The sequence below is a fragment of the Elephas maximus genome, chromosome 9, assembly GCF_024166365.1.
Source record: "Elephas maximus indicus isolate mEleMax1 chromosome 9, mEleMax1 primary haplotype, whole genome shotgun sequence".
In the NCBI taxonomy this organism is placed as follows: Eukaryota; Metazoa; Chordata; class Mammalia; order Proboscidea; family Elephantidae; genus Elephas; species Elephas maximus.
Genome location: NC_064827.1, coordinates 49,644,582 through 49,653,439, shown reverse-complemented (window position 1 = coordinate 49,653,439; position 8,858 = coordinate 49,644,582). Strand labels below are relative to the sequence as shown.

Below are 8,858 nucleotides of genomic sequence, written 5' to 3'. Positions count from 1 at the left end.
TATCGTTACAAAAGTACTTACAAAAAGACTTGAAGACAATTCATCAAGATGGCAATAGTGGTTATTGTTGGATAAAGTGATTGTGGGTGATTTTAGTTTTCTTTAAAATTTTTTTTTTCAGTATTAAGAAACTTTTTTTTAAAAAAAGGTTACAGTGATGTGTTTGGTTCATTTTTAGAACGATTTTGATCAAAACTGGTTAAATTAGAGAAAGCATTGACTCCTGAAGGGTAAGCTTTAGCTGTTTAGAGAAGATTAATTAATGAGGATTACTTCACTCTCTAGCAGTGTCAACTAAATGAGAATTTAGTGTAAATTGGGAGTTGGCAAAGGAGCCCTGGTGGTGCAATGATTAAGTGCTCAGGTGCTGGCTCTGCAGAAGAAAGGACGTGGCGATCCGCCCCCATAAAGTTTACAGCCTAGGAAACCCTATGGGGGCAGTTCTACTCTGTCATATTGGGTTGCTACTCAACGGCTCACAACACCACCACCACCAATATCAAGGAGATGGCAAACTACAGCCTGTGGGCCAAATCTGGTCTTAAATGTGTTTTTGTAAATAAAGTTTTATTGGAACACAGCCACACCTATTGTTTAAGTATTGTCTATGGTGCTTTTGTGCTACAGTGGCAGGGTTGAGTCATTTCAACAGAGACCACATGGCCCGCAAAGCCTAAGATATTTACTGTGTGATCCTTTACAGAAAAAGTTTGCCAACCATTGGTGTAGACAATAAACTGAGCAGGGCCAGGACGAGGGTGAGAAGAGTGAGGCACTTGCCTCAGGTGCAAAATTTAAAGTGTGCTGAAAAATTCAGTAATCAAGATGAAACTTTTTAATGCATTATTTAAAAATAAATATTAATGTAAAAAACCCATGACAAGCAAAATATCAAAATTTTAAGCAAAGATAAGATTAATAGTAGTGCCATGTCGGGCCATATTAAAACCTGAGGTAAAAGGAAAAATTAATAATAGTAATCTCATCTTTATTTAGAATTTTGATATTTTGTTCATCATGTAGGGCAGAGGAGTGCCCTAAATTCCCTAGCACAATGCCTAGTATAGTGGGACTGTAATAAGTTTTTTCATTGATTATGAATTCATTAGCATGATATTGCAAAAGAGGAATTTAGAAAATTGTGTGAGTGGGAACAGTTTGACCCAGTTGTTCTGGTAGAAGGTAGCATTTTAATCCTCAATTTATGTACCAAGTCTATTCATTATTTTGGTGTACCAACAAATATTTGAGGTGAGTTTTGCCTTAGTCTCTAGACCTGTAGGCACCATCCTAATTTATATGACTGTTTTAAGGTAGTATTTGGGGATTTATTATGCTTTAAGCATGATTTTGAATGTACTTTTTTGAGATTTAGATTGTAAAGACTTGCTTGTACAATCTAAATACTTCACGTATTGCTTTTTAGCCAACTATTTCTGGCGTCCTCTTCCGTTTCTTAGTTGATGTATTCATCAGATAGACTAATCTCATCCTCTCTTTCCAGGCTCTTCTTCTAGTATCTTCATTCTGACTGGAAGATGAAATGTCCATTCCAAAAACCAGATTTGTTGGGATTCTAAGCCACGTTTTTCAGAGTTCAAAGGTTCGTGTAGCATGTGAACTTGAACTTTACTCAAAATGATAACTGGATCTAACTCTTTCCAGGGAATGAACATTATATTGTTAACTCTTTGGCACAGAGACTCACGTTGATCAGTACGGAGGCTTGGACAAGGAAAGGGAACATTCACCTCGTTCTCCCGAATACTCATTAGTTGTGAGAAGGAGGTAGAATTGGCAAAGACTGGGGAAGGCACACTACGAGAGTAGTTGCTAAAGTTACATAATGGTTATCAGATAGAACATTTTAAAGGGAGGATAATAAATATAGAAACAGAGAGTACAATGCTGCATTTAATTTATCATTGATAATCAAAATAAATATACTCAAGTGTTAGTTATATGCAAAAATAAATTGATCATGAAATTCTGATAAGCTTATAAGTAGTTTAGTCTCAATTATATTTAAAATGTTAGCTGATATTCTGTCAGACGTCTCCTTTGCCAGACTTCTGATTACCTAAAAGTAAAATTTCTGGTTCTTCTGTCATGTAGGGTGTGGGGAAGGACAAGATATGTTGTCTTTCTTTACCTCAGTTCTTTGCTGTGGATGGGGTAGAGGCGGGGATGTGGGAGGAGAGAGAAAATCCAGATACAAGGTTTAAAGAAAGGAAGAAGTGGAGAGAGTGAAAGGAAGAATTAAAGGAGAAACATGGAGTGGGGAAAGGGGAAAGAGGCAGAAAGAAGTTGCAAGGAGGGAGCAAGAGACAGGAATCTGGGTCTAGTAGCTCCGTCGTATCTACTAACCGAAGATAATACAATGGAGACAGACTTAGTAACGTTTGGCAGTGGAAACTCATCTGATTCATTACTTATTTACTATGCAAGTGCCTTGCAAATCACTGTATCAAGAGGGATCATAATTTGGGACTGCTGCCACTATGATTTCTTCCGAAGGCCGATATTCTGAGGTTTGATAAAATTCCTCTTCACCTTTACTGTCTCCAAGATAAAGAGCACTAAGAAGAGCTAAACATTTATCAAGGACGCATGGCAAGACCTGTGAGGAAGTTGCCTGAGAATTAAGTCTTCACTTAATTAACACTTCATTTAAGGAGCCTTGGTGGCACAGTGGCTAAAGCGCTCAGCTACTAACCGAAAGGTCGGCAGCTTGAACTTATCAGCCGTCCGGCAGGAGAAAGATGTGATAGTCTGCCTCTGTAAAGATTTACAGCCTTGGAAATCCTATGGGGGCAGCTCTACTCTGTCCTATAGGGTTGCTATGAGTCAGAATCGATGAGGCTGCAGCGGGTTTTTTTTTTTTTTTCTTTTTAACACTTCATTTATTCTCACTATCCAAATTTTCTTTTATTTTTAAATCTTCTGACATATGTTTTCCTGAGGACTGCCTATTGCGTGTTCTTTGGTATGTAGAAAAATGAAAATTTTCTGTTTTTGGTCGCCGGATTGTCTATGCTGTAGTAATTACTGTTGTTGCCCTTTGTTCCTGCATTCTTCTTAGTGTCCTCCTATGCCTTGGAATTCTTTTTTTCTTTTACTTTTCTGAAGAAAAATTCACTGCTCTCTTAAACTTTATCTGGAGGAATTGGTGTCTTAACCAGGGTTTCAAACCAGTTTGTTCTGGTTAGAACCCCTGCTAGGACTTTGTGTTTCCACCTCAGATATACTGAATCAGAATCTGCATTTTGACAAGATCCCTGGGTGAAAAAAAAAAAAAAAAAAGGGTGATTGTTATGTAATAAAATTTGAGAACCACTGCTCTACTAGTGGTTCTCAGAATCGGTCCCTAACCAGCAGCATTTGCATTGTCTGGGAACTTGTTAGAAATGCAAATTCTCAGCAGGGGTTTGAACCTGAACAAACTGGTGTGAAGCCCTGGTCTTGACTTCTCTCTATTTTTAAAAATCTTTGAGAGGAAACTGAAAGGTTTCGTGGTGACGCATAGGCAGTTTTCTAACATTCCATATCTGAGTCATGTGGAGAGAATATTTCTACTTTTGACGATAACTGTCTTCCCTCTGGACAGAATAAAAGATAGATATTTCTTTGTACCTCTCACAGCACCTAGCCACAAGCTTTGTTTGCAGAGGGTCCTCAATAAGAATTCACAAAATTATTAATTTTAAGGTTTTTATAAACAGTGACAAGGAGTCCTGGTGGTGCAGTGGTTAAGCATTCTGCTGCTAACTGATTTGAACCCACCACCCGCTCTGATATGGCACTTTGCTTCCATAAAGATTTAAAGCCTTGGAAACCCTGTGGGGACAGTTCTACTCTGTCCTATAGGGTCGATATGAATCGGAATGGACTCCACAGCAATAGGTTTGGGTTTTTTTGATAGACAATGATGTATATATAAGAGGAATTTCTACCTAACTATATGAATTGTGTGCTCTTCAGCCAGCTTGTATATCTGTTATATTTTATGTCTAAATTATATTACTGGTTTTCATTTTTAATTTAGTTTTCATTTTTATAAAACAAATATAAATGCACAGCTAAAAATGTCAAACAAAACAACATCTCACCCTGACATTACTGGCACTAATCAAAAAAACAGAAAATAACAAATGTTGGAAAGATTGTGGGGAGACTGAAACTCTTATGCTTTGCTGGTGGGAACGTAAAATGGTACAACCACTATGGAAAACAATATGGCGTCTCCTTAAAAAGCTAGAAATAGAGATACCATGTAATCCAGCAATCCCACTACTAGGAATGTATCCTAGAGAAATAAGAGCCATCACACGAATGGACATGTGCACTCACATGTTTGTTGTAGTATTATTCACAATAGCAAAAAGATGGAAACAACCTAAGTGTCCATCAACGGATGGATGGATAAACAAATTATGGTACATACACACAATAGAGTACTATGCAACCATAAAAAACAATGATGAATCCATGAATCTGTGAAACATCTCCCAACATGAATGAATCTGGAAGGCATTATGCTGAGTGAAACAAAAGGATGCATATTGTATGAGACCACTATTATAAAAACTCAAGAAAAAGTTTACATACAGATGGAAACAATCTTTGGTGGCTACAAGGAAGGGGAGGGGTGGGGAGGGGAAATCACTAAGTAGATGTTAGACAAGCATTAACTTTGGTGAAGGGAAAGACAAGACACAATATAGGGGAAATCAGCACAACTTGACCAAGGCAAAGTCATAGAAGCTCCCCAGACACATGCAAACACCTTGAGAGACCGAGTTACTGGGGCTGAGGGCTGGGGATCATGGCCTCGGCGGACCTCAAGCTCAATTGGCAGAACATAATTCATAAAGAAAATGTTCTACATCCTACTTCGATGTGCAGTATCTTGGGTCTTAAAAGCTTGTGAGTGGCCATCTAAAATACATCTTTTGGTCCCATCACATCTGGAGCAAGGGAGAATGAAGAAAACTAAAGACACAAGGAAAATATCAGTCCAAAGGTCTAATGGACCACATGAACCACAGCCTCCACCAGCCTGAGTCCAGAACTAGATGGTGCCCGGATACCACTATCTATGCTCTGACAGGGATCACAATAGAGGGCCCTGGATAGAGTGGGAGAAAAATGTAGAACAAAATGCAAATTCACAAAAAAAGACTAGACTTACTGGTCTGATACAGACTGGAGAAACCCCTGAGACTGTGGCCCCCAGACACCCTGCTAAATCAGAAATGATTCCACTCCTGAAGTCAACCTTTCAACCAAAGATTAGACAGGCCTATAAAACAAACAATAATATATGTGAAGAACGTGCTTCATAGTTCAATCAAGTATGGAGATCAAACAGGCAACACCTGCCCAAAAGCAAAGACTAGAAGGCAGGAAGCGAAAGGAAAACTGGACAAATGGAGATGAGGAACCTGGGGTGGAAAGGGGGGAGTGCTGACACATTGTGGGGATTGCAACCAATGTCACAAAACAATTTGTGTATAAATTTTTAAATGAGAAACTAATTTGCACTGTAAACTTTCACTTAAAGCATAATATAATTAAAAGAAAAAAAAAGTCAAACAGAACAAGCCTTATAACAAAAAAGAGCAGGGTATTGTCCAGTACTTTCCCACACCTGATTTCTGTTTGTTAGACTATATTACTAGGTGTTTTACCTCCTTATTTCTAAATAACATCCTATACTAACATTTTCATTTTATGTACCAATGACTTCCTTCTATGGAACTTTAGCTCTCTTATACTATTTTTTTTCTTTCGTTCTCTTCTTCCTCCCTTCCTATTATCCTTATATAAATAAAACCCATTGCCCATATCATAATTTTGTTTGAACTGAAATTTAGTGTTTTTTTTTTTTTTTTTATTATGATGTAAGTGTTTTCCATGACTGGGCCACTTAGAAATCTGTGATTACATTTCCTGTTTTTTATATTCCTCTACCTCCTGTGGAGTAGTTCTCTATGTATCAATCATTAATTTAGCCCCAGATTTTCTATTGAACTTATATATAAAAAAAAAATCCATTACTGCTTTCACATATCATATAAGCCATTGTTTCCATCCCCCCACCCCAACATCTCCCAAAGCTTCCCCTCTTCCTGCTCCAATTTGGAGTGGCAGCTCTGTAGGTCTATTGCTTAGCTGTCACCATGGGACTCTCTTTCATCATCATCCTGGCGTCCTCTTTCCTGGTCAGATTCTTGTTTCCTGAATCTCATGTCTTCCTTTTTCTTGGTGTGTTCTTTTGTTTTTGTAGACCATTTCCCTAGTAGCTTTCTGAGAAAGAATGCATGAGGGATATATGTTTTCTAGAGATCTTGCATATCTGAAAATATTTTCATTCTACCCTACCATTTGAGCAATAGTTTGCCTGAGAATAGAATTCCAGGTTGGAAATAATTTTCTCTCAGTATTTTAAAGGCATTACTATAGAGAAGTCTGATGCCATCCTGATTCTCATTCCTTTGTATGTGGCCCATTTTTTCCTCTGTGGTTTTTCTCTTTATATCTGGTATTCTGAAGTTCATGGTGATGTGCTTTGGTTTGGTCTTTTCCCATTTGTTGTGCTTGTACTTGGCAAATCCTTTCAATATGACAGCGCATGCCAGTGAGTCCTAGAAAACATTCCTGAATCCATCTCCAAATTCTCTGAGTTGAACAGAGTGAAGGGGGCTATTTAGTATGTTAACTCTGACTCAATCCCTATTTTCAGTTTGTTATCCCCTATTCTGCTTTACCTAAGGCTAGAACATCTTGAGTTCTGCTGTATAGAGAGTAAATGTCTTGCTTTTTTGCTGGGGTGTGGAAGGTTAGGTTGCCCGGATATGTGGAGTAAGAGAGAAACTGAAGATGTGTGTTCACTAGGCAAATTTTAAACTAGTCGGTCTGCAGCACTATTGTGCACCCCAACCTTCAGCGATAACTAGTTTTAATTCCTGAGACTTTCTAGAATCCTGTGGCTTGCAGCATGAGTGCCGTTGTTGCTGTTGTGTATGATTGAGACCCATAGTGACCCTATATGACAGAGTACAACTGCCCCATATGGTTTCTTTATGGGAGTGAAGCCGTTAGTGGGTTGGAATTGCCGACCTTTTGGTTAGTAGCTGAGCTCTTAACCATTGCACCACCAGGGCTCCTTGCAGCATGAGTAGACCTGCTTTTTATTGGCTTCTCCCTCTGCAGCATCCACTCCTTGTGTCCTGTTAAGTCAGGTACCACTCTTGCATCTGCTTTCCACCTTCCAAAACATTCTGGACAGTACTTTTTTGTTGTTACCTTCCATTCTTTTTGTCCTTGTGGGTGTATGATGATTTTTATTCGTTTGCCATCAGTTTAGTGAGACATTGGGGGTAAGCAGAGATAAACAAATGTATTCCGTCCACCACGCTTAACTAGAAATCTTTTTCTAAAAATTCTTTTTAATGGTTGTACTATATGACTCATCAAATATACCTGTGGAAATTTATTTTAAGAAAATAATCGGAGGTGTACACAAAAAATTTATATACACAGATGTTTATTACAGTGCATGAGCAATTATGAAAAAGTAGACAATATCTGAAGTCTAGCATTAAGAGTTTTTTTTTTTGTTGAAATGTATTATCACCTATCCATGTGATAAACTACTGTGCAGCCATTAAAAAGCATGCTTTTGAAGACTACTAGTAGCATGGAAAAATGTTCATGATATAGTGAGGGAGAAAAAGGAAATAAAATAGTTGACAGTATATCTAGTTTGACACAAATTTTGTTTAAGAAAAGAAAAAGAACATATTAAGGGGCCATGGAAGGCTACGGACCAAAATGTTAAAAGTGCATTACTCTAGATCATGAGATTGAAAGGTAATTTTTTTTTTTCCTGTTTAGGCTTTTCTGTATTTTCAAAGTGAATCATGTTGGCAAATTGCTTTCTCAAAGGGGTCTGTGATTTTGCAATACCGTCAGCATTTACAAAACTAACAGCTGAATTGTATTCTCAACAGTACTTGGCGTGGTGCTATTATTTTAAAAATTCTTGATAGTAGAAGCACCCCTTCTTTTCATTTTTATTTGGACATCTTTGTGGAATGTTGACTTGAATTAAATGCATTTACTTTTAGCTATATTTTATAGGCAGACAAGAAATTGTCATTATAGGTGCAGTTTCCGTAGGTGCATTAGTCATCCTAAATTTATTTTGGTAATTTAATTGACAACAATTGTACCTTATTTTGAGTTTCATTTCTCTGATTGTGCTCAAATAATTTTTCATAGCTTTCTCTTTCTGTTGTGTATTGAATGTATTGTGGGTTATTTGTTCATGCCCTTTGGATGGTAGATTTTGAGATATTAAAATGGTGATGGGGATTATTCTAAGCAAAGGGGACAGAGTGAGCGAAAGCATAGAATCATAAAATTGTGGAAAGGGTTTGTAAGATAGCAATTCCAGTTTGACAGTGTCTTAGTTATCTAGTGCTGCTATAACAGAAATACCACAAGTGGATGGCTTCAACAATCAGAAGTTTATTCTCTCACAGTCTAGTAGTCTAGAAGTCCAAATTCAGGGTGTCAGCTCCAGGGGAAGGCTTTCTCTCTCTATGGGCTCTGGAGGAAGGTCCTTGTCATCAATCTTCCCCTGGACTAGGAGCTTCTCAGCACAGAAACCCCGGGTCCAAAGGATGTGCTCTGCTTCCAGAGGTGCTTTCTTGGTGGTGTGAGGTCCCCATGTTTCTCTGCTTACTTCTCTCTTTTATATCTCAAAAGAGATTGGCTCAAGACACAATCCAGCCTTGTAGATTGAGTCCTGCCTCATTAACATAACTTCCACTAACCCCATCTCATCAACA

At 38.0% G+C, this 8,858-nt stretch overlaps 1 long non-coding RNA gene across 3 annotated transcripts in view; it reads left to right on the top strand.

Moving 5' to 3' along the window:
* Positions 1-1,510: 1,510 nt before the first annotated feature.
* LOC126083450 (uncharacterized) overlaps positions 1,511-8,858 on the top strand; it is a 71,455-nt gene continuing 64,107 nt past the window's right edge. For all 3 annotated transcript variants that reach the window (XR_007518801.1, XR_007518799.1, XR_007518800.1), the window contains exon 1: positions 1,511-1,603. This is a non-coding gene — a long non-coding RNA (uncharacterized LOC126083450). The remainder of the gene's footprint in view (positions 1,604-8,858) is intronic.